A 25,777-nucleotide genomic window follows, 5' to 3' on the forward strand; every position below is an offset into this window, starting at 1 on the left:
ATAAAGCCTTCTAGAAATAAGGTTTTTTATTTTAGGCCCCCTTGCAGCTCCCTAACTGAATTCAAGCCTTCAAATTCGTCCATCCTCATGCCTCCATGCTTGCACTATCCAATCTTGGCCCAAAAATGCTCTAGAATGCTCCAAATTGCTTCTTTTTGTATACTTTGACACTAAAACCTGAAATTGCACGAAAATGACTTTAAACACACTAACTAAGGAAAAACAACATAAATGCATGAGAACAAGCCAATTAAGTCGCATAAAAATGCTCCTATCAGTGAAACTCACTTATATTCTAGCATCATATTCATGCATGAAAACTAAGCGTGCACTCTCAATAAACATACACAAATAAGTTATCAATCAAGCAGTTAAATGAATTGAATCCACAACTCATGAAATTTCAACCAAAGGTAATCAATTTATATTGCAAGCATAAACATGGTTTCGAATCACCCCTTAGCTAACTAGGGATTTAGCCTCTCATGTTCACAGAAAGAGAAATAAAATTGAAATTAAACATAAAGAACAAAAGATTGATTACACCTAAAACACCCAAAGAATCCACTTGAATTTCTGCACGTTTCGAGCTCCTCTTTCTCCTTTCTTCTTGCTGCGGCAGAGATGGCTTATGGTGAGTTTGGAAGATTGATAGGAGCATATTCATGCGACTTAATTAGCTTGTTCTCATGCATTTATGTTGTGTTTCCTTAGTTATTTTAGTGTTTAAAGTCACTTTTGTGTATTTTCAGATTATAAGGCCAAAGTGTGCAAGAAGATGCAAATTGGAGTCTTTTGGAGCAAAAGAGGAATGAATGAGTTGAAGACTTGAAGAAACGATGAATTCCTACTCCAACGATGAATTCCTACTCAAACGAGGATTCCTACTCAAATAAGGTTTCCTACTTGAAGTAGGAAAGTTAACCCTAGATTTCCCGTTTTGGTAACCTTTCCTAATCTTAAACGTCCGTATTTTCTAGCCACTTTGAAGGCCTTGTATGCACTTTAGGACACAAAACAAAGGCCCTAGCCCACTTTAAAGCCCTTGTCGTGCCTTTCCCCTTCTTTCCTTCCCTTGCCGTGCAAGGGGGGGTATTTAGATCCAAAGTTATGCACTTAAACCCTATTTCCCTTCCTAAACTAAACCCTAGCCGCACCTTGCAGCCATGTCCCTTTTAATTTCTGATTTTATTTCCTAATTCTAGAAGCTTTTAACTTAATTTTAATTAACCAAAATAACTTAGGGTTTTATTTTCTGAAACCCTATATATTCTACATCTAATTGATAGGAGCATATTTAGGCGACTTACTTAGCTTGTTTTCATGCATTTATGTTATTAATTCATAGTTGTTTTAGTATTTTAAGCCATTTTCGTATGTTTTTAGGTTCTAATGGCAAAGGGAGCAAGAAAGTGCATTTTGAGGCTATTTGGAGCATTTTTGGGCATGAATTGGATAGCTTAACCATGGAGCAAAGAGGATGGACGAAATTGAAGACAAGAAGAGCTACGAAAGGCTACAAATCTGGTGGAAGAAGTTCTATTCCAATGAAGATAAGGAAGAAGCAAGAAACAAGGAACCTTATCCAACCTTATCTTATCCTATCCTAGAAACCTTATCCTATCCTATCTCTAACATTATCCTATTATATCCTATCCGAATCAGGTTGGGACTTAAACCTAGCTAATTAGGGGGAATCAATTACACATCTAAACACCTATTTCAGTTTCTAGAAGACTTATCCATACCAATGCCGCAAGACACCATTCCTTGTAGGTTTAGGAATCACAATCCTTTTCCTACTCTTATATCACATGTCCTAGGCCCTTTAGGATTAGGAATCTGCCTTAAACACAGTTTCTAGAACACCTTATCCTATCCCTACATGTGTGTCGCACCTAGCCTTCTAGAACTCCCTAATTCCTAGCCGCACTACCTATTCCAAATCCCACTTGATTTCTGCCTTGAGTTAACCCTTCTTCAATGGGATTATGCAATCCTTTTCCTTTACTAAGTGTGCCAAACTAGCCTATATAAACAGCCCTTGCCGCACCATTTAGACCACCACCCCTTCACACAACATTCATACATTCCCAACCCTTTGCCGCAGCCATCCTTCACCATTCTCCATATTTTCCCACCTTGCCGCACTCCCCATCCCTCCTAAACATTACCCTACCATCACACATCCATTCCTCCATACAAATACCACCCAAAAACCTATCCTTAGACCTTGTGCCGCAACAAAGAGGAGGAGAAGAGGGCTTGGACGTTCATGCAATTCAAGTTCGAGTTGCTGGAGTTTTTAGGTGTTTCCTCTCCTTTGATTTCAATGGTTAAATTTACTTCTCTTTGTCTTGTACGTATGAGGAACTAAACCCCCCTTGGCTAGGGGGGGATTCGAAACCATGATCATGCTTGCTATATGATTTAATTACCTCTAATTGCGTTTCATAAGTTGTGAATTCAATTCACTTATCTATTTGAATTAAACTGATTTGTGTGTGTTGGTTGAGAGTGCACGCTTAATTATCATGCGTAAATCTAATGCTAGGATATAAGGAAGTTTCACCTAATCGTTACAAACTTATATTCACAAGTAGTAAAAGTTGATGATCTCAATTGCGTTAAGTAAATTCTTGGCATAAGTTTCATGCAATTCATAGTAACGAGTGCTTCGTCTGGCTTATGGTTTTCAAAGAACTTAATGATTCTTGCTTGTATCTCTATTATGCAATTCATGTAGGGAACTTGTGGGGAATGCTTTGGGTTGTCGTATGCAATCATCCAATTCAATAACGTTAGGAAAATCTGAGGGTTAATTAGTGCAATTCACGGTTAATCTGGGGCGTTGAGAATTCATGGTTTATTGAAAAGCAATTAGAAATCGTTTTGTGTGCAAGTATGGCATGTGTGGAGATGAACCCCTTAGCTAGCCTTCATTCCATTCATTAAATCCAAATTCGTTTTAAAATCTGTTCGTTTTACAAAGTTTTAAGTTTTGTTTTCAAATTCATCAAAATCAAAATCCCCCTTTACTTGGAGTGTCAAATTAGTTAGAAATCAATTTAGTTTGTGTTTTTAAAGTATCTTGACTCAAGTTATAACTATTTTCGTCCAAATTCTTCTCTAGTGCTCAAAACTGCTCAGAAAGTAGTTTTAAGGCAGTTTTAAATGTTTTCTTGCTGTTTTGAGTCTTTTGGTTTGTCTTAGTGTTTTAAACTTTAGTTTTGCATTCTTTGGGTCTAGTTTGGTGTTTTATATTGTGTTTTTACGTTTTTGAGTCAAATCCAAGTGATTAACAATCCCTCCTAATCCCCGGTCCAGAACGATCCCTACTTACATTCTTCACTACAATTGATAAAAAGAGGGTTTAATTTGTGTGCGTATAATTCTCACATCAAATTTTGGCGCCGTTGCCGGGGATTAGCAACTTTGCTAATCCCTTGGATTGTTTTATTTTCGTTTGTTTTATTTTACTCCAGATTCTTAATCTTGTTTTGTTTCTTGTTTTAGGTACTAGTTTATGACTCGGAGTTCTTATCCGATTCGTGAACATATCTTGGACTTTGACGACGATTTCGAGCGAGAGTTGAGACGAAAGAGAAAGAATCCAGAACCTAGCGAATCAAGTGAAAGTTCCAAGTCCGTTTCTGAATTTGAAGAAGAGGAACCCACGGCAAGAGTGGGTGAAGTAGACATGGCAGCGGACAACCTAACAATCAAGGAGCTTTTCGCTTCGGGATTGGACAATGCCGCACCCCTATGTATTCAATATCCTAGGGCGGCTCCAGATAAGACTGCCGAGTTCGAATTGAAGTCAAGTTTGTTACATCACATTCCGAAGTACCATGGGCTGTCCATGGAGGATCCAAACAAACACTTAAAGGAGTTCGAAGTTGTTTGTTCGAGCATGACCCCGGTGAATGTCGATGGAAGCATCTTGAAGATGAAAGCTTTTCCATTCTCTCTAATGGATAAAGCTAAAGATTGGTTGTATGAATTGGCTCCTGGAACTGTCACATCTTGGGAGAGCATGAAACGGGCTTTCTTGGAGAAGTTTTTCCCAACTTCTCGAGTCATCCTCCTACGAAAAAGGATAAGTGGAATTCAACAAGATGAAGGTGAATCTTTTCCTACTTATTATGAACGTTTTAAAACTCTTGTTGCTTCATGTCCACAGCATTAGATGAAGAAGGAACTTCTCTTACAATACTTCTACGAGGGACTTCTACCAATCGAACGTCAAATGCTAGATGCCTTAGCGGGAGGAGCCTTGGTAGATAAGACCCCCACGGCTGCAAAGACCTTGATTGCTAATCGAGCATTGAACGCTCAACAATACGAAGGCGTTGGACAGAGGAGTACCCCACGGCAACACCAAGTCAATGAGGTAAGTGCCATAACCGAACTTCAAAATCAAATGGCTAACCTCACTACTTTGCTTTCTCAGGTGATGGACAGTCCAAAAGTCCAAACCGTAGCTTCTTGTGGTGTGTGCTCCATGCAAGGACATCCCACGGATAGGTGCCCACAATTGATCGAAAATGGAGGGTGGGAGACACTCAATGCCGTGGGATATGGGAATCAATACCAAAATCGTGGTGACCCCTTCTCCACTACCTACAATCCCGGTTGGCGTGATCATCCAAATTTCAAATGGCGGGATCCTCAACAACCCCAACAACAAGGAGGATATAGGCAGCAACCATCGGGCTTTTATACAAAGCCATTCGTCCCCAATCAAACTCAATCACAATCTACCCCAACAAGCTCAGGTATGTCTTTGGATAATGATCAAGTTGTTAAGTTACTTACTACTTTGACGCAGGAAGTACAAACTCAAACTAAGGAGAGACAAATCCAAGACAAAAGGGTGGACAATTTGGAGAAGCAATTGGGGCAAATTGCCGAGTTCATGGGACAATTTCGAGAGCAAGATAGGTTGCCAAGTTCAACCGTGGTCAATCCGAAAGGTGGATTCGAATCTGCAAAAGCTATGAGTTTGCGAAGTGGAAAGCAAGTTGGATCTGATCCTAGACCACCCACATCACATTCCAATGAGGAGGAAGAATTGAGAATTGAAGAGGAGGAACAAAGCTCACTCATGGCCAAGATGGAAACACCTTTGCCGCAAGCCTCATGTGATCCTAAACCGTCCAATTCACCCAATAAAGGTAAAAACGTGTCAAGTTCAGTTCCTACTAATGCTTTTCCTTTGAATGTTCCTTTTCCTAGTAGGTTTAAGCAAACAAAAAAAGAGGAAGCGGAAAAGGACATTCTCGAGACGTTTCGCAAAGTTCAAGTCAATATCCCTCTTTTGGATGCAATCAAGCAAGTCCCGAGGTAGGCCAAGTTCTTGAAGGAACTTTGCACTAATAGGAGGAGGATTTCGACCAAGGAGGTTGTAAAAGTGGGTGAAAACGTCTCAGCCATCTTGCAACGCAAACTGCCCCCTGATAGGAGCATATTCATGCGACTTAAATGGCTTGTTCTCGTACATTTACGTTATGTTTCTTTAGTTATTTTAGTCCTTTATGCTTCTTTTGTGTGTTTTCAGGATCATAAGACGTGTTTGACGAAAGGATGCATTGTGGAGTGTTTTGGGGCTTTTTGGAGCACTATTGGGCTAAGGATGGATAGCTTATGCTTGGAGCCCAAGTGTTGGATGAAATTGAAGGCCTTGTATGCACTTGAGGACACAAAACAATGGCCCTAACCCAATTACATTCACCTTGCCGTGGGCTTAACACAAACACCATTCCTTGCCATGCAAGGGGGAGCAATTTGGGTCCATTTCATGCACTTAAACCTGATGCGATTTTTATACACACACAAATTAAACCCTCTTTTTATCAATTGTAGTAAGTATGTAAGTAGGGATCGTTCTGGACCGGGGATTAAGAGGGATTGTTAATCACTTGGATTTGACTCAAAAACATAAAAACACAATATAAAACACTATACTAGACTCAAAGAATGCGAAACTAAATTTTAAAACACTAAAACAAACCAAAAGACTCAAACATCACCCAAAACACTCAAAACTGCCTTAAAATCACTTTCTGGGCAGTTTTGAGCACTTTGGTGAATTTGGACGAAATTGGGAAACAAAATGAATCAAAACTCTTAAAAACACAAACTAAGACACTTTCTAACTAAACTAACACTTTAAAATAAATGGGGGATTGGTTTTGACGAAATTTAAACTAAAGCACAGATTGTAAATTAAAGGCAAAACGTAAATATGAATGTGATGGAATTGAATGAATGGATGCTAGCCAAGGGGTTCATCTCCACACATGTTACACTTGCATAATAAAACAATTTCCAATTGCATTTCAATAAATTATGAAACTCATCACCCCGGGTTAATTAGGTCCGCTTAAATTAACCGTCAAGTTTTCCTTAAGTTAATGAATTGGATGATTGCATACGACAACCCAAAGCATTCCCCACAAGTTCCCTACATGAATTGCATAATAGAGATACAAGCAAGAATCATTAAGTTCTTTGAAAACTATAAGTGTTGACGAGGCATTCGTTACTATGATTGCATGAAACTTATGCCAAGAATTTATTTAACGCGATTGTTTATAAGCAACCTCCACTACTTGTGAATATAAGTTCATAACTATTAGGTGAAACTCACTTATATTCTAGCGTCATATTCATGCATGAAAATTAAGCGTGCACTCTCAATAAACATACATAAATAGGTTATCAATAAAACAGTTAAACAAATTGAATTCACAACTTATGAAACGTAATTAGAAGTAATCAAATCAAAATGCAAGCATAAACATATATTTCAAATTACCCCCTAGCCAAGGGGGTTTTAGTTCCTCATGGTACAAAACAACGAGAATCAAAGAAACACCTAAACATTCCAACAACTCAAACTTGAATTGTATGAACGTTTAGGCACTCTTCTCTTCCATTCCTCATACATACAAAACAAAGAGTATTGAAATTAAACATTGAAATCAAAGAAACACCTAAACATTCCAACAACTCAAACTTGAATAGTATGAACGTTTAGGCACTCTTCTCTTCCTCTTCGTTGTAACACAAGGTCTAAGGATAGTTTGATGGTGTGAATGGTTTGGGTAGTGGTGAAAATGGAAGGATGGTGTTTGGATTAATAGGGAAACTCACGGCACAAAGGGGGAAGTGTTTGTGGTATGTACAATGGATGAATTTCTGAAATGGAAGTGTGGGATGAATTGAGGTGTGAATGAGTGTGAATGGATGTTGTGTGAAGTGTGTATGGTTTTTATAGGGAGATGAATGGATGGGAGAGGGAACATGACAGCTAGGTTAAGTGAATGCATGTGCAAAACAGCTAGGATGGCTGAAATTGTAAGGGAAATGCATGTGCAATGTTGTTGTTGGTGCAATGATGGAGGAACAAGTGCATGTGGCTGAAATGTGGAAGGTGTGTGGCTACTTCAAGTAGGAATCCTTGTGACATCAACTCTTCAATTTCGTCCATTCCTTTTGCTCCAAGTATAAGTTATCCCTTCCAATTCCAATTTTGCTCCAAAATGCTCCAAAATGCATCTTTTTGCTTCCTTAGCCACATGAACCTAAAAACACACGAAAATGGCTTAAACGCCAAAAACAACTATGAATTAACAATATAAATGCACGAAAACAAGCTAAGTAAGTCGCCTAAATATGCTCCTATCAAAACCCTAGCCCAATTACACACCATTGCAGCCAAATCCATTCTTTGCCATGCACATTCAACACCAATTCAACCACATGCACTTATTCCTCCATCATTGCACAACATTGCAGCCACATGCACCAAAAACTACACTATGTCGTGCATTCCATTCAATTCCAGCACATCCATTTATTCTTTAATCACTAATCCACATACATTCATCATCATTCACTCTAGTTTTAATTCACATGCAAACACATGCATTTCAAGCACCAAAACACCCTTTGCCGTGCATAACCTTTGCCTTTCCAGCTTTCCCCTTTGCATTTCCAGCATCCCACTTCATCATTTCAGCTTTCCAACCTAGCCACATGCACATGCATTCACTCACCTTGCAGCCACATTTCCACCCACCTCCTAGCTGTCATGTTCCCTCTTATTTACCTATAAATAAGCATCCATTGCAACCACAATTGATTCATTCCATTCACCACAGAAATTCATACATAACACACCAACACAAAACTGCCCATTCTATGCCGTGCATCCTCTTCCATTTTCTGCAGTTTTTCTCCTCCATTGCTTCCATCTCCAACCACTCCCCACTCCATTCCACATACACCTAAAGCCCTAAACATCTCCTTAGACCTTGTGCCACAACGAAGAGGAAGAGAAGAGTGCCTAAACATTCATACAATTCAAGTTTGAGTTGTTGGAATGTTTGGGTGTTTCCTTGATTTCAATGTTTAAATTCAATTCTCTTTGTTTTGTACGTATGAGGAATGGAAGAGAAGAGTGCCTAAACGTTCATACAATTCAAGTTTGAGTTGTTGGAATGTTTACGTGTTTCTTTGATTTCAAAGTTATGAGGAATTAAACCCCCTTTAGCTAGGGGGTGATTCGAAACTATGTTTATATTTGCAATATGAATTGATTAACTTTCGGTGGAATTTCATAAGTTGTGGATTCAATTTGTTTAACCGTTTGATTGATAACTTATTTATGTATGTTTATTGAGAATGCGCGCTTAATTTTCATGCATGAATATGACGCTAGAATATAAGTGAGTTTCACCTAATCGTTATGAACTTATATTCACAAGTAGTGGAGGTTGCTTATAAACAATCGCGTTAAATGAATTCTTGGCACGAGTTTCATGCTCATCATAGTAACGAATGCCTCGTCAACACTTATAGTTTTCATAATGCTTAATGATCTTTGATTGTATCTTTATTGTGCTGTTCACGTAAAGGACTTTTGGAGAATGTTGTGAATTGCGTTGCGCAAACCCATCCAATTCATTAACTTAAGGAAAACTTGACGGTTAATTTAAGCGGACCTAATTAACCCGGAGTGTTGAGTTTCATAATTTATCGAAAGACCAACTGAGAATCAATCTTGTATGCAAGTGTAACATGTGTGGAGAAGAACCCCTTGGCTATTCCATCATCCATATTTTCATCACATTCATATTTACATTTTGCCCTTAATTATATTCTGTCAATTTAATTTAATATCGTCCAAACACATTTCCCCCATATTTCGTTGAGTCTTAATCATTCGTATTTGTTTTATTTTTGTGTCTTTAAGCATTTGGAGTCATAAACACTTTCAAATTCGTCTAAATCAAGTTCTAGTTTCTGTTTGAGTCAATTTGATTGTTTTAGGCAGTTTGAGTATTTCAAAGCTATTCTGAGTCATAGTAGTCTTGTTAAGAGTCTTTACATTTAGTTTTTGTGTTTTCAAGTCAATTCAAAGTAGATTAGCACCCCTGGTTAATCCCCGGTTAGAACGATCCCTACTTACATCATTACTACAATTGTCACAAATAGGGTTTAATTTGTGTGCGTATAAATCTCGCATCAAATTTTGGCGCCGTTGCCGGGGATTGGCAAAGTTGCTAATCCTTTGTCTTGAGTCATATTTAAATTGTTTAGTTTCTGTTTTGTTTTAATTTTCTTTTGCACCGTGTGTGTGTGTTTTGTTTTTGTGCCGTGTGTGGCACCTTATTTCCTTACTTGTGCCAAGTCTATTAAGTTGGTTATTTATCTTGTTTGCTCTTGTGTGTAGATACTAGTTTATGACCCGTGGCTCACAACCTGTTCGTGAGCATATCTCCGACTTTGACGGTGATTTCGAGAGGAATTTGAGAAGGAAAAAGAAATCACAAGCGTCTAATCCTCCTAGTCCCGAACCTGAATTAAAGGAGCAAGAAGTTGAAATTGAGGTTGAAGAGGAAGTACCAACCATGGCAGTGGACAATCGAACCATCAAAGAGCTTTCTGCCTCGGGTTTGGCCAATGCAGCCCCTCTTTGCATCCAATACCCTAGGGCAGCCCCTGAGAAGACCGATGAATTTGAGTTGAAGTCCAGCTTGTTACATCATATACCCAAGTTCCATGGGTTATCAATGGAGGACCCCAATAAGCATTTAAAGGAGTTCGAAGTCGTATGCTCAAGTATGACACTGGTGAACGTGGACAGCAACATATTGAAGATGAAGGCTTTTCCTTTTTCTTTGTTGGAGAAGGCCAAGGATTGGTTGTATGAGTTGGCTCCCGGAACTGTCACATCATGGGAGAGTATGAAGCGAGCCTTCTTGGAGAAGTTCTTTCCAACATCACGAGTCATTCTTCTTCGCAAGAAGATTAGTGGAATTCAGCAAAGCCAAGGTGAATCTTTTCCAACTTATTATGAACGTTTTAAAACTCTTGTTGCTTCATGTCCACAACACCAAATGAAGGAGGAGCTACTTCTTCAATATTTTTACGAAGGTCTTCTACCACTTGAACCGCAAATGTTGGATGCATCCGCGGGAGGAGCTCTAGTGGACAAGACACCTACGGATGCCAAAACTCTCATTGCTAATCAAGCACTCAATGCACAACAATATGAAGGTGTTGGGCAGAGAGACACCCCACGGCCACATCATGTAAATGAGGTAAATGAGGTAAATTCAACACATGCATTCACTCTTTAATCACATGCACCACCAATTCAGCCACTTTCACACACCAACAACACCACTCATTGCACATGCACTCCCACCCTTTAATCACATGCATAAATCAGCCACATGCATCTCCCATCACCATTTTAGAATTCCAGCATTTGCACTTGCAACCTAGCTGTCATGTTCCCTCTCCCATCCATCCATCTCCCTATAAAAACCATACACACTTCACACAACATTCATTCATTCTTCCATATTCAGAAATTCACCAAAACCCCTCCCCCTTTGCCGTGCAAATCCACCACTTCCCTACTAATCCAAACACCACTCCTCTTCCATTTCCATCACTCCCCAAACCATTCACACCATCAAACTATCCTTAGACCTTGTGCTACAATAAAGAGGAAGAGAAGAGGGCCTAAACGTTCATACAATTCAAGTTTGAGTTGTTGGAATGTTTAGGTGTTTCTTTGATTTCAATGTTTAAATTCAATTCTCTTTGTTTTGTATGTTTGAGGAATGGAAGAAAAGAGTGCTTAAACGTTCATACAATTCAAGATTGAGTTGTTGGAATGTTTAGGTGTTTCTTTGATTTCAAAGTTATGAGGAACTAAACCCCCCCTGGCTAGGGGGGGATTCGAAATATATGTTTATGCTTGCATTTTGATTTGATTACTTCTAATTGCGTTTCATAAGTTGTGGATTCAATTTGTTTAACCGTTTGATTGATAACTTATTTATGTATGTTTATTGAGAATGCGCGCTTAATTTTCATGCATGAATATGACGCTAGAATATAAGTGAGTTTCACCTAATAGTTACGAACTTATATTCGCAAGTAGTGGAGGTTGCTTACGAACTTATATTCTAACACATATAATCCAGGTTGGAGAGACCACCCAAATTTCAGATGGAGAGATGCACAACAACCTGCCCAACAAAGTGGATTCCGACAACCTCCGGGTTTCTTTCCAAGGCCAATGGCACCACAACCACCTCTTCAAGCACAATCATCCCAAACCAACTCAGGTACGTCTGTGAATGACGATAAAACATATCAGTTACTAACCACAATGGTGCAGGGAATGCAGAACCAAGCAAAGGAGGTTACTGAGCTAAAGAAGCAAATGGGCCAAATGGCCGAATTTTTGGGACAACTTCGTGAAAATGGTAAGTTACCAAGCACTACGGTGGTCAATCCAAAGGGTGGCTTTGAAACCGCCAATGCAATCACCTTAAGAAGTGGCAAGGAAGTTGGAACTATCTCACAACCACCAAAATCAAGCCAAGAAGAGGAGGAAAAGGTGTTGCAAGAGGAAGAGAGGAAGGGCAAAGCCACGGAAAGGGTGGAACAACCATTGCCACAACCACTTCAAGCTCCTAGGCCGTCCAACAAATGTAAGGTTGGTCCAAACTCAATGGTTTCTAACGTGATTCCACCAAATGTGCCCTTTCCTAGCAGGTTTATGCAAGCCAAGAAAGAGGAAGATGAAAAAGATATCCTGGAGACGTTTAGGAAGGTGCATGTTAATATCCCGCTCCTTGATGCAATAAAGCAAATTCCGAAGTATGCGAAGTTTTTGAAAAAGATTTGCACAACAAGGAAACGGATTCAGGAAAAAGAGGTGGTACATGTAAGTGAGAATGTCTCTGCAATATTGCAAAGAAAGTTACCACCTAAATGCAAAGATCCAGGTAGTTTCACCATCCCTTGTGTAATTGGTAATAAAAGGTTCGAACATGCTATGCTAGATTTAGGTGCATCAATTAATGTCATGCCATACTCTGTTTATGCATCTATGAATCTAGGAGAGCTTAAAAATGATGGTGTCATTATTCAATTAGCTGATCGATCTAATGCTTACCCGAGAGGAGTTTTGGAAGATGTTCTGGTGCAGGTGGACCACTTGATTTTTCCTGCAGATTTCTATGTGCTTGAAATGGAGGATTCAACCCACTCTCCACCATCGCCACTCTTACTTGGACGACCGTTCATGAAAACAGCTCACACCAAGATTGACGTGGCCAAAGGAGCCTTAACTATGGAGTTTGGTGGTGATATGATTAATTTTAAAGTTTCTGAATCTATTAAGAATACTAATGATGTTCATTCTTGTTTTGTCATAGATGTGCATAAGGACATAAGGCCGAAAGGATCCGCACAAATCAAGAAGGATGCATCTAGAATCACCATCGAGGAAGGAATTGGATTGGAGCACAACGAGCATGCCACTACCCTAAAAACATCCAATATGGCCGTGCCTTGTGCTAAAATTGGCGAGAGGGTGGCTGTCTTTGGGGCATTGCCACAACATCCTAGTAAGTTTCCAATCCCAATTCTGATTCCCATTTCAACTAATAGGTTGTTACCTTCTTTGGTGCAGGTACCCAATCAATCTCAAGGTGGTGGGAGCATGTACATGGACGTTCAGAACCAAAACATCACCATCAGGGAGGATCACTATCCCCTCCCATTCAGTGAGCCGTATTATGGAAGTGTTGAAGGGCATGTTATGGAGGAGATCCCATTGCATGCCGTGGGCTCTAAGTGAGAAATGAAGGTTTCGTCCGGCTGCAAGATGTAAAAGAAAGCGCTACTTGGGAGGCAACCCAATACACTGAATAAAATGAAGCTGTCCATTGATCTCCGGGAAGTTACAAAAAAAAAAAAAAAAAAAAAATGGCAGAATAATGTAACTTTCACAAAGGTTGTTTGCTTGATGCCCCACTACTTGGCAAAACTCTTGAAGCGGAAGGCATCGGAGCGGGAGGCATCGGAGATAGAGTATTCGAGGCCTCAATACTTGGCCAAACGCTGGATGACCCAGGAAAAAGGTGCCTCTGGAGATAAGCCGCAAGCCTTTGACGGTCACTTTGAATTCGACCTTTGGATTCTTGCAGCTCATCAAGCTTCCTCTTCATGCCCGACGAATAGTTGTTTGCAAGCACGTGCAAACTTCTATTCTCATACTTCAGCTGCTTGATCTCTTGCTTGAGACTTTCCACCTCTGCCATCAACGATTCAACCTGACGGGAGTGAGCAAGTAGGCGTTGGCCCATGTTGGACACAGAGCCTGCACACTGAACACTGAGAGCGAGGGACTCTTGAACGGCCAACTCATCGGACCGTCCTGAAAGCAGCCTACTATCCTTAGGAGTGAGGAGGTTCCTAGCTACTATTGTAGCTATTGTTGCATCCGTCATCATGGAGTCTTCACCTAAAAGAGGACCGTTAGAAGATAAGAAAGATGGGCGCCATACATTACCTTGACGGGGCGCAACCGGATCGCTGCTGAGACTCAAATCTAAGCAAAGGTTCGATGAGTTAGTCATTTTTCAAAGGTGTTCAAAAACAAGGGGTGGATGGAGTTAATTCTCAAAGGGCTGGAGTCGATTTTCAAGAATGGGAAATTTTCAGAGTGTGCATGTTGGTGGTGATCGATACCTCTATAAAAAGCCAAGGCGACGCGTCCACCGATTCAAAAAGCCGGAATTTCCGGCGTAAGTTAGGCGACGCTTTCTCGGCTTTTCAGAAGACATGTTCAACTTTGTCAAAAGATTTCTTCTTTTCAGAAAACACGTGGAGGCCATCATCGCGACTACACATCTTTAGCCGACAAGCGCAAAGTTCGGCGACGCTTTCTCTGCTTTTCAGAAAACGCGTGCAGCTTTGTCAAAAGGAGCCGCATCCGCACTACTACGTGTCGTTCAGAAAGCAAAGGGGCGTCGTTCAGAAATCGAAGAGGCGCCTGCTCAGAAATCAAAGAGGCGTCGTTCAGATATCGAAGAGACGTTTGTCGACAAGGGTAAAAGAACAGTACCACCACTTGCTTTTGAGAAATCCCTATATATGTCGACCTTCATCTTTTGTGGAAAGGCAGACCTGAAGAAAATGCCCAACTCTTCCTCACCTCTGAGGGCGCACTCCCAGCAAAGCCTTTCGAAATACTCAATTTTTTCTTCTTCCCCAAAGATGATACCAGATGCCTGGAGTACAGATGACCCAGGAGGAAACACTAGATTGAAGCTTGTGCTGATTCATTCACCGCTTCTTCAAAAGCAAAGGTATCTCATATCATCAAGGTCAAAAGCAAAAGTATCCATATCATGCTCTTTCCCTGTCTTTTTCTTTGTCCTTGTTCTTACTCGCATGGCAAAGTGAAAGAAGCAATCAGCCGGTACTTGGAGTCAGTCTTCCGATCTGGAGCCAACTGCCTGGAATCTATTCCTGATTGCTTACCTAGCGTTGCTCTCGAGTAGTCATCTTCAACGGAGCAAGTAAGGCAAGTGAAAATGATACATTGAAGCATGTGGAGACAAGCAACAACTGCATATGCTGAGCTATCCTCTAACCCTCTTCAATACAAATTGGAAAGATTGAACAAAGAAACAAATAAAAGGAGGAAGCTCAGACCTTCGGGGGAGACCAAAAGAAATCCTGTTGCCCAGTTCAAGAGTAGCATAAAGGAAAATCAACGAGTGGAAGAGACCAAAAGAATCCTCCAGCCCAGTTCAAGTGTAGCCTGTGGAAAATCAACGATGGGAGGAAACCAGTTCAAGATTAAGCCTGTGGAATCACCAAGATCAACCCATGCATTCAACAAAGGAAGACCGAGAAAGCACTCCAATTCCAGATTTGCGTGTCTAAACTCTTCTCTTTGTTAGTTACATTCTGCCATGTTTAGTATATTTAGTTGCTGTTTTTATGTTTACTTTTGTTTGGTGTGATTTTAAGCTTAAAACATTGAGGACAATGTTTGATTCAAGTGTGGGGGGGTAACTAATGTTGTTGATGCAAATTCGTGAGATTTTATCACCCATAACTTCAAGTGTTGTTCCTTGCTGTTTTAAGGTGTTTTTAAACTGTTTTAGTGTGTTTTGTTTTATAACTCCGAAAATCACATAAAAATTTGAAAAACATTTTTTGAAAAGCCTAAAAAGAGTGTTTTGAGTTGTTTTTGTGTCTTAGGGTACCTTCCAACATAATAATGAGGATTTGGTTTGTAATTGCATGGCTGTTAAAGAGAGTTATAAACATGGATGAAAGTTTGATTTACTCTTGGTATATGCTTGGTTATGGTTATAATGTATGACTTCACATGCAATCATAAAAGAAAAATTCGTTTCTGTAACATGCTTGAAGGAAGGAACTCATAATAACGCTACATCCCTGTGAGACTCGAGCCATTACTTTCTTTGGAGAGTTATAATCTGTGATTCTTTGTTTTCTAAAGTTGTTGCATGATCTCATTATTCCTTGCTTGGTTGCTACTTAGAATGCAATTGTATCATGATAGAACTAAATGATAGAACTTATATCCAAAGCATGACATTGAATTGCATGATGCGAGAATTATACGCACACAAATTAAACCCTCTTTTCGTCAAATTGTAGTATATGTATAAGTAGGGATCGTTCTGGACCGGGGATTAGGAGGGATTGTTAACCACTTGGATTTCACTCAAAAACGTAAAATAACAATATGAAACACTATACTAGACTCAAGGAATGCAAAACTAAACTTTAAAACACTAAAACAAACCAAAAGACTCAAAACAGCACCAAAACACTCAAAACTGCCTTAAAATCACTTTCTGGGCAGTTTTGAGCACCTTGAATACTTTGGACGAATTTGGGAAACAAAATGAATCAAAACACTTACAAACACAAACTAAATGTATTTCTAACTAATCTAACACTTTAAAAGAAATGGGGGATTGGTTTTGAATGAAACTAAAAACAGAAACTTGGAAATAAACAGATTGTAAAAACGAAATTAATGAAATAAAATGATGAAAAACTAGTTAGAGGGTTCCTTATCCACACATGAACATAAGCATATAAATTGACTCCCAGTTATGACTTCAACAAACGATGAATGACAATGCTCCAAGTTAATTAGGTCCGCTTAAATTAACTTTCAGATTTCCCTAGATTCATTGGATTGGATGGGTTAGCGCATACAACAATCCAAAGCATTCCTAATCAAAGTCCCTAACCATGGAATACGCATGATAGAGACATTCAACAAAGATCATTAAGTTCAACGGAAATCATAAACATCGACTAGGCATTCATAACTATGGAATACGCATGTTAATCCAGCCTAGGGTTTACTAAACACAATCGTGACTAGCGATCTTTACTACTCATGAATATAAGTTCATAACGATTAGGTAAAATTCCCTTATATCCTAGCATCAAGTTTAGGCATGCAAATTAAGTGTCGACCCTCAACCCACATACATAAACAAGTTCTTAATCAAAACAGAAAAGTAACCCACATCTAAAGTTCATGAGTTCATAACTGGAGTAAATCAAATCATAACCAACATATGTCCATGGCTTCAAATTCGCCTCTAACTAAAAAGAAATTAGTTCCACATGTTTAACATAATTGAACGACAAGTTAAATTAAACATGAAAACAGAAACAAGAAAAGAAAGAACAAATGGATGGAATGGAATGAATGGAAAGTTAGCTACGGGGTTCATCTCCACATATGTTATACTTGCATAATAAAATGATTTCCAATTGCGTTTCAATAAATCATTAATTCTCAACACCCCAAGTTAACCGTGATGCACTAATTAACCTTCAAATCTTCCTAATGTTATTGAATTGGATGGGTTAGCGCATACAACAATTCAAAACATTCCCCACAAGTCCCCTACATGATTGCATAATAGAGATACAAGCAAGAATCATTAAGCTCTATGAAAATTATAAGTATTGACGAGGCAATTGTAACTATGAATGCATGATACTCTTGCCAAGAATTCATTTAACGCGATTGTTTATAAGCAACCTCCACTACTTGTGAATATAAGTTCGTAACTATTAGGTGAAACTCACTTATATTCTAGCGTCATATTCATGCATGAAAATTAAGCGCGCATTCTTAATAAACATTCATAAATAAGTTATCAATCAAACGGTTAAACAAATTGAATCCACAAATTATGAAACACAATTAGAAGTAATCAAATCAAAACGCAAGCATAAACATATATTTCGAATCACCCCCTAGCCAAGGGGGGTTTAGTTCCTTATGATACAAAACAAAGAGAATCAAAGAAACACCTAAACATTCCAACAACTCAAAATTGAATTGTATGAACGTTTAGGCACTCTTTTCTTCCATGCCTCATTCGTACAAAACAAAGAGTATTGAAATTAAACAAAGAAATCAAAGAAACACCTAAACATTCCAACAACTCAAACTTGAATTGTATGAATGTTTAGGCACTCTTATCTTCCTCTTCGTTGTAGCACAAGGTCTAAGGATAGTTTGATGGTGTGAATGGTTTGGGGAGTGGTGGAGGAATGGAAGAGGAGTTGTGGAGATGGAAGGATGGTGTTTGGATTATAAGGGAGAGCACGGCACAAGTGTGGTTTGATGTCTACATTTCTGCAATGGATGAGTGTTTGAATGGAATGGATGGACTTTGTGAAGGGCACGGCCCCAAGGGACCAATTTCTGTTGTGAAATGAATTGTGAATGAATGAGAATGAATGAATGAGTATTTATAGGTGAAATGGGGGGAACATGACAGCTAGGTTGCATGTGCAAATGTTGTAATGGTATGGTGAGTGAATGTGCACGGCAATGAGTGTTGTTGGTGCTGAAAATGCAAGTGTGTGCATGTGAAATCTGCCAAGATGCATGTGAAAGTGTATTTTCTGATGGAATGATTGTGTTTGTTTGAATGTGCATGTGATTAAATTAAAGGATGCAAAGTAAATAAATAATGAATGCATGCATTCAATTATGAAGATGCATGTGCAATGAAGTGGAATGACAATCTGAAATGGGATAGGTACCCACGGCAATGATGATTTCTGGTGGTGTTTGGGTGTATGTTTGAATGGTGCATGTGGGTGAAGGTGTGGCTGCATGTTTGAATGATTAAAGGGACATGTGGGGGTGGAAATGATGAATGAAATGCATGTGAATGACAGCTAGATATGTTGATGAATGCATGTGACTTGTTTGTGGTGAGTGAATGCATGTGCAAAGCTGGAAATGCAATGGGAACTCACGGCATGGATGTGTTTTGGATGCATGTGTGTGTTGAATGGTGTCCTTTAATTATGCACGGGTTAGGGCTGTTAAGGGGAGAGAAATGGGAGTGAATGTGGCTTAATGATGAAGGGGGAAAGGTGGATGAATGATTAAAGAGTGGGAAGTGCATGTGCATGGCAAAGGATGTATTTTCTGAATTAATGAATGTGCATGTGAATTAAAGCTAAAGTGGAATGACAATGGCATGTGGAATGTTTTAAAGGATGGAATGATGGAGGAACAAGTGCATGTGAATGCATGGTGATAGCATGTGCACGGTTTTAGTTGGAAAAAGGTGGATGAATGTGCATGTGAGTTGGATTGTGAAAACATGTGAATGCATGTGTTGATGAATGATAAGTGGTGAATGATAAGTGATATGATATGTGATGATGAATGCATGTGCTGATTTAATTGAATAGGAAAGCATGTGGATTTAATGGTTTAAAGGGTGAATGCATGTGGATGCATGTGTTGATGAATGGGATTGTGGAGATGCACGGTTTTGGGAGAGAATGGTGTGAATGCATGGCATGATTGGGATTAGGAAAGGTTTAAATGTCCTAAAACTAAAGGGAACAAGGTTTCAACACTTTGGTCTTCAATTAGGTCTTCAATTTCGTCCAACACTTTGGCTCCAAGCATAAGCTATCCATCCTTAGCCCAAAAGTGCTCCAAAAGTCTTCAAAATGCATCTTTTTGCTCCTTTAGCCCTTTGGACCTACAAACACACGAAAATAGCTTAAAGTACTAAAATAACTAAAGAAACATAACGTAAATGCACGAGAACAAGCCATTTAAGTCGCATGAATATGCTCCTATCATTGCATAACATATATCAAGTTGAAGTTGTGTAGTTGCCACCATAGCCAAATAGCCTCACTTCCCATATTTCGTATATGTTGTAAGTTTTACCCCCGTTGAGCTTTGTTTAGCCTTTATTCTTTGTTAACCCACATTATCCTCACCTAGCCTAGTTAGGACAATCCACACCCTTGTTCTTAAAAGATAGTGAGCATGACTTAAATGAATTCCTTTTGAGTTACATTATGCAAGAAAATGAGTGTGGGGGAGGGAAAGTTTGTTCTTAAGTTTATATGTTTTGAGATTCAAAAGAAAAGAAAAAAAAAAAATTGTGAAAAACATATGAAAAAGAAAAACAGAAAAGAAAGAAAGAAAGAAAAAAAAAAAGAAGAGCTTGTTCTCCCTTTGTGTTCAAAAGTTGAGTTTTCATTCAAAAGTGAATTCTAAGATGATTCAAATGCTTTGCTCGCTATTTCTTTAAGAACCTTTGTTTTCCATATCCCTTCTTTGTTAGCCACACACCCCAAGCCCCATTACAACCCGTGACTTCAATCTTGAGTGTTATGTGTTTCAATTTGTGGAGTTTGAACTTGGTATGAGCTTATGGTGTCACTGGTTCTTGCTTCTAAGTAGTAGCATTCCATTCATGAGATCATACCTAAACATGCTTATTAATTCCAGAAAATGCTTTCCTTGTTATAACATATGTGAGTGTTCGTCTACATGTTTACATCAATCTTCTCACATATACCTAGTGTAGGGAGTGTAGTCAGAAAATCTGTGTGATAAACGAGAGTACATCTAGTAAGGAATTGAGGAAATTCTCTAAGGCATGTTACTACATTCAAATCATGGTTTTAAAATGCTTAATTGTGAACTAGTATGTGGTGACTATTAGTAAGAATGTACTTAAGTGTAAAGATGGCTAAAATCTGTGGGAATAATGATTTTTAACTTGTCATGTGCATTGGAAATCCCTGAGGCAACGTTGGAAGGTTTAAGATTGTCTTTAGTTTGTTTCGTTTCGTTTTGTTTTGTTTTTCTGTTTTGCTCGAGGACTAGCAAAAGCTAAGTGTGGGGGTATTTGATAGGAGCATATTCATGCGACTTAAATGGCTTGTTCTCGTACATTTACGTTATGTTTCTTTAGTTATTTTAGTCCTTTATGCTTCTTTTGTGTGTTTTCAGGATCATAAGACGTGTTTGACGAAAGGATGCATTGTGGAGTGTTTTGGGGCTTTTTGGAGCACTATTGGGCTAAGGATGGATAGCTTATGCTTGGAGCCCAAGTGTTGGATGAAATTGAAGGCCTTGTATGCACTTGAGGACACAAAACAATGGCCCTAACCCAATTACATTCACCTTGCTGTGGGCTTAACACAAACACCATTCCTTGCCATGCAAGGGGGAGCAATTTGGGTCCATTTCATGCACTTAAACCCTAGCCCAATTACACACCATTGCAGCCAAATCCATTCTTTGCCATGCACATTCACCACCAATTCAACCACATGCACTTATTCCTCCATCATTGCACAACATTGCAGCCACATGCACCAAAAACTACACTATGCCGTGCATTCCATTCAATTCCAGCACATCCATTTATTCTTTAATCACTAATCCACATACATTCATCATCATTCACTCTAGTTTTAATTCACATGCAAACACATGCATTTCAAGCACCAAAACACCCTTTGCCGTGCATAACCTTTGCCTTTCCAGCTTTCCCCTTTGCATTTCCAGCATCCCACTTCATCATTTCAGCTTCCCAACCTAGCCACATGCACATGCATTCACTCACCTTGCAGCCACATTTCCACCCACCTCCTAGCTGTCATGTTCCCTCTTATTTACCTATAAATAAGCATCCATTGCAGCCACAATTGATTCATTCCATTCACCACAGAAATTCATACACAACACACCAACACAAAACTGCCCATTCTATGCCGTGCATCCTCTTCCATTTTCTGCAGTTTTTCTCCTCCATTGCTTCCATCTCCAACCACTCCCCACTCCATTCCACATACACCTAAAGCCCTAAACATCTCCTTAGACCTTGTGCCACAACGAAGAGGAAGAGAAGAGTGCCTAAACGTTCATACAATTCAAGTTTGAGTTGTTGGAATGTTTGGGTGTTTCTTTGATTTCAATGTTTAAATTCAATTCTCTTTGTTTTGTACGTATGAGGAATGGAAGAGAAAGCAGCTAAAACCTGGAGGGCACCAAACAGAAGGTGTGAGTAAGCAATAAAACCAAGCTTCCCAAAGTTACTACCTCTCAAAAAGTAATGCCTCTAAATATAAAACCCGTATCGTTTTCCATAAGACAATACAACATATATACATATATCCAAACCATACTCGGAAATGACCAAAACCACGGTTTTCCATCATATCCACCCTACATTAATAAGTAGGCCAAATGAACTAAATCAATACAAAGTGATATATCAGTCAGAGTCAGCTAAAATGACATGTATGACTTATCCGTATCTCATCAATCATGGCTAGCATATAAGTCGGAGTCACCTATAGTGACCTGTACGACTTATCCATATCTCATCAATCCTGGCTAGCATATAAGTCGGAGTCACCTATAGTGACCTGTACGACTTATCCATATCTCATCAATCCTGGCTAGCATATAAGTCGGAGTCACCTATTGTGACCTATACGACTTATCGATATCTCGTCAATCCTGGCTAGCATATAAGTCGGAGTCACCTCTAGTGACCTGTACGACTTATCCATATCTCATCAATCCTGGCTAGCATATAAGTCGGGGTCACCTATAGTGACCTGTACGACTTATCCATATCTCATCAATCCTGGCTAGCATATAGCTCAATAAGTATACCTGCACACGAGTCGGAACCACCTAAAGTGGTCTGTACGACAGGACTGGGTGTAAATAAATACGCTCGAGTGCTACGATCACGTGAAGACTGGGCGAATAATCGCGGGTCACCTACGAGTCGGAACCACCTAAAGTGGTCTGTACGACAGGACTGTGCACCTACCTTGAATCCAAGGTGAGCGTAAGGTGCGGGAGGTGAACATCACGTGAAGGACTGTGCCCTGGCCACGGGCGGGAGCACTAACACCGGGGTGCAGGTTTATGAGCTCTCAATGTATCTCAATATAACATGTGCAACTCATGGCAACCAGTACGACAGTATCGAAGTTGCCTAACTCATAACTGTAGTCATGTTATAACGCAATCGATTCAACTATTACCATAAACTCACCTGAACTTACCTGGGTGTCCTGAGTTCACCTTTGCACTTGAAAGCATTCCCAATAATTATATGCGAGTAATATACATATGAATATATCATGATGCAATCTACTACTTAACCATGTCGTAGCATTTTCAATTATAAACAATATGGTGTGAAGTGTACAATCAGTAATGCCCTACTTCCAAACTACTTATTTTTAGGGATAATTATTCATGACAACCCAATTAACTCTAATTTAACTAACTAATTCACAAAACTAAAACTTGCCTTTACAAATTTCCTTCGCATTACTCAATTTCCCAAGCAAGGCTTTTGTCTCAAATATTTTATGGCTGCATCTAACGTCTCGTTAGACTGCCTACGTACCCTAGACAGGGATCAAGCCATTCGTAGTTCATATAGCACTTCAAGCATTCACAATAAATATGTATGAAAGTAATATGCCTAATCAATTTAAAGGTGTCGATAGAACTCTCAATAATATGTACGATAAAAAGGAAAAGATGCACTCACCTGGAGTCCACGCTATGATTCTCTAGCGCACGCATCGAGGTGTCCTGAATGATTGGTCCCTGCCACGAAGTCCAAAAGTGGACGGAAGATGGTCAATTTTGCCCACGAAGCCGGCGGGTGCCTAAAACTTCCCGACGTCGATTCGTCGTCTACGGTGGTCCAACGGGGTCAAGGTTGGTTGGGTTTTGCTCCTGGGATGATGGGCTACAAAGCCCAAGTGGTGGCATCGGCCATTGCTTTGCCGATTGGCCGGAAAATCGAAAAGGGTGGCCGGAGCACCATTGATTTTCGTCAACTTTCGTGACCTCAAACCGTCCCATACCATGGTTAATCAAGGTGGTTCTTGGGTGGGTTTTGTAGAGGGGAATGAGAGCTTCAAGATGGTGGTGGTGGCATCCAAAAACTCCACCGGAGTTGGCCGGAATCGGCCTTGGAAGGTGGTCTCGTGGTGGTGCGGGTATGGGTGCACAGGAAGCTTTCTTCCCTTTTTTTTTTTTTTTCTCTTCTTTTTCCTTCTTTTCTTTTTGATTGGCTGCAAGCTTCACTCTTATATTCTAATTGGTTCCTTGTCCCTTTAATTTAATTGGTCCACTAATCCCACAAGGTGGGAATTCAAATATTTAAATAACCAATTTCAAACGTCCATAAGTATACCGTTATAATCCGGACTCACAAACGGATTTCACCTATACGTTCGTACCAAAGAGTACTACGAGGATATGCTTAAAGAATAAGTCCCACATCTCTCAAGTCGATGGTCAACGGAAGTCAAAGTCCTTGCCTCTAGGGCAAATTTAGTAAATTCACGCTTTTAAAATAAAATAAAAGCGTAAAATTTGGAACGGGTTGTCACAATCTACCCACCTTAAGAAAATTTCGTCCTCGAAATTTAAAATCATCAGTCCAAAGTAGAATACTCAAAATTAAAGAGATATATGTATGTAAATACATACACGAGGAAGACACAAAGTGATAGCGACTACATAAAAGAGGATGACATTCCGTCATGATCGGAGCGTAGTGACTCTTCTTTCATGCCTCCAAATTCCTACTATCCTCTCATAAACGTGTTCAAAGCGTAACGCACTTCGAAATTAAGCATGTAATATTTTTGGGTCAAGCCCAAACAACCATTAACGAATTAAATAAGTAAATACAAATATTAACGTAGAATAATCTACTTGTTTACTTGCTTAACAACCCAACGAACAAGTTATTAATATTACGGTCTGCACCCCACAAAACCGACAATTCACTGTTGTCTTGATAAGCAAGTAACAATTCCTGAGGGTGCAATATTACTATCTTGCCCCTCAATTGGAAATACACATACCAGCCTCGATCGTACTCATTCACTACCTTCTGGGGCAACATCGTCAATAACATAAATTTTCTACATCACAATCTCAATCAAATATTTGTTCGCAATAATCTGCTGTAAATCACAAGCTGCACATACAATATTTGTATTATATTTCGAAGGATACCATACTCCTAAACATGAATGTAACCGTAGTTACAAGTGACTAGAATGGAGATAAGGATATACTGCAACCATGCTACTGGTGGGACAAACAAGATGCAACTCGTCCACAAAGGTCTGAGTAACTCACTTCAAACTAATCGTTAATCTAGGGATAGAAATGCAATAAGGAACAACTTCTAATACTCAAAACCTTCATAACAACTTCCAAAGGCTTGGAAGTGAAACATGTAATACGATGAAATATAAATACACCAAGATGATAATCTTGTCAGGTTTCTGTTTGCTGAATTTGTATAAAAGTCTAGGAGTAGTTTTCTCAAAAAGTCATCGTCCTCTGGACGCAATTAGAAAATTGTAGTTGTCCAGAAAATTTGAATTCTATAACCTCAATATCCTCACAACATTAATCAAAGGCAAGGTCCATCTAGAGTGAGGATTCATTTAAAACACATCAAAGGAAGCCTCGATTTTATCTCTTCCCTACTTCCACTTTTGATAACGTCACAAAGAGAACTTCTAAATCACCTCACCCGAAGAGGTTGACTACATCCCACTTCTATCTTAGTGGTCTTCACAAGTGTCTTGTTGTTGAAATTTCAACACCCATTTTAAGGAAATAACTATTGCCAATACTTCAATTTTTAGAGCAAGAAGAATATTGTTTTCTACTTAAGTAAACAACCACCAATTGGAACATCATATAAGCGCATCATTGGTTTAGCATCACGATTAATGAATTTCACATTCTTTACATATACAATATATCTCGAACTGAGCATATAAAAAGATACTTTCTAACTCCATTCATACAAAATGATTAATATCATTTGAACCATTTCTTGATAGATTAAAGGTAACTCTATATCAATACTCATATTTCCCAACTAAATAGAATAGGACATGCTGGAAGTGTGCGAGAGTAGATACACGATAGTGCACTCATAGATGCTAATTTAATTCTACTATTGCCTCTGACAGAACTTAGCTTGTTCCAAAAAGTAAATGTAATAAAAAGTTCTAAGATCAATGAAGA

At 39.2% G+C, this 25,777-nt stretch overlaps 1 pseudogene; it reads left to right on the top strand.

Annotated features, from left to right (window-relative positions):
• Nucleotides 1–3,526: 3,526 nt before the first annotated feature.
• Nucleotides 3,527–25,102, top strand: LOC148690129 (uncharacterized; annotated as a pseudogene).
• Nucleotides 25,103–25,777: the final 675 nt, after the last annotated feature.

Source organism: Pyrus communis, chromosome 16 (genome assembly GCF_041283825.1).
Source record: "Pyrus communis isolate YQ-2024b chromosome 16, ASM4128382v1, whole genome shotgun sequence".
NCBI classification, from domain to species: Eukaryota; Viridiplantae; Streptophyta; class Magnoliopsida; order Rosales; family Rosaceae; genus Pyrus; species Pyrus communis.